Below are 1324 nucleotides of genomic sequence, written 5' to 3'. Positions count from 1 at the left end.
TGGGGTTAGTGCTCTAAGTACCATAAAGCACTAAAAACTTTAATTAAGGTTCTTACTGCAGACTCTCATAATTCAACAAATCTACTTGACTTGGGTTTGGAATCATGTAGGAGATCGATGATGTTACCACTATGCGTTTCATCTTTGCTGCAGTCGATGCCTTCAACACGTTCAAAGTGCCTTCAACTACTGGATCGACGAGTGCTGCCTTCGGATCATCAACTTTATCGATGATATTTGGACATGCCAAGTGAAACACTCCCCTGCAACCATTAATGGCCGCTGCCAAACTCTCATGATATATTCTAAAAAGATGACACTCATGTCTTCTGAGGTCTACGTAAGATCTGTTCATCATAATGTGACTCTCGTTGCAACAAGAGAAAGAGTTCCTCACTTCTTTCAACATTTCCCTCGATGAAATCCGTCATCTGACCATCGTTAGCCTCTTGGGCTACAACATGCAAGTTCAAAAGCTTTTGGTTTGTTAGTTTCTCCAAAGACAAGGCCAGCTCCATGGCATAAAGGGCATCACCCTTCTCAGCGTTGTCAAACTCCATGACAACAGGCATCAAAATGGACTGTAGTTTAACTTTCCCACCTCTGATGTTCTGATATTTCATGAGATTTTCTGCATGATCCCACTCTTCGTTACTGGCATCCTTGAAGTACTTAGAAAAGCCTGGTAGAGCCACGTTGTCCCTATCAAATTATACAAAGAGAGCACGATAGACATATGAAACGTTGTACTCCATGTTGATTTGTTCATTCAATGCGCCTTCACAGTGATCTGAGAACTTTTGTTTGACCAAAGATTGAGAGAATGATTGAGAAACTAGCACAAGCTCATTCTGGACTTCAACAAAAGGCTTAAATACAACTCCAGTCAGAGCACTTGTCATCCTTCCATCACCACCTACAACTCGAATGGTATGAAAAAAATTCTTGGCCCCACTATTAGACTTCATATAGGTTGCAGTCAGACCAACGCTGCATTTCTCTGTTGAAATACCTTTCTGAAAACCACTGCGTTGCTGCTCCTTCCATGGATAAGAAGCTTCAATAGCAGGAGAATCAACAACAGGAGCTATGAGAAGCATGGTTGCAGATTGAATCAATCAACTGAAACCCGAATCCACCCAATCACAGGAATGCCCAAAAACACTTGAATCCTTGGAGCACTTTCAGAAGGGGCGGGCACTAGCCAAATTGTGAGAAACACACATAAAAAACTGATGCCACTAAGGCATTGTTTGCACTCACTGCCAAATCTGTAATGTCACCCTCATGTCCACGACAGCTAGACCAGCAAAATCTAGTTTCC

At 42.2% G+C, this 1324-nt stretch overlaps 1 pseudogene; it reads right to left on the bottom strand.

Moving 5' to 3' along the window:
- Window positions 1-320: 320 nt before the first annotated feature.
- Window positions 321-1100, bottom strand: LOC149192554 (ferritin-2, chloroplastic pseudogene; annotated as a pseudogene).
- Window positions 1101-1324: the final 224 nt, after the last annotated feature.

Source organism: Pinus tabuliformis, chromosome 2_2, assembly GCF_031772625.1.
Source record: "Pinus tabuliformis cultivar Carrire ecotype Pingquan chromosome 2_2, CPIR1, whole genome shotgun sequence".
Lineage (NCBI taxonomy): Eukaryota > Viridiplantae > Streptophyta > Pinopsida > Pinales > Pinaceae > Pinus > Pinus tabuliformis.
The sequence above is the reverse complement of the archived record's forward strand: the minus strand, read 5'-3'. Positions and strand labels throughout refer to the sequence as shown.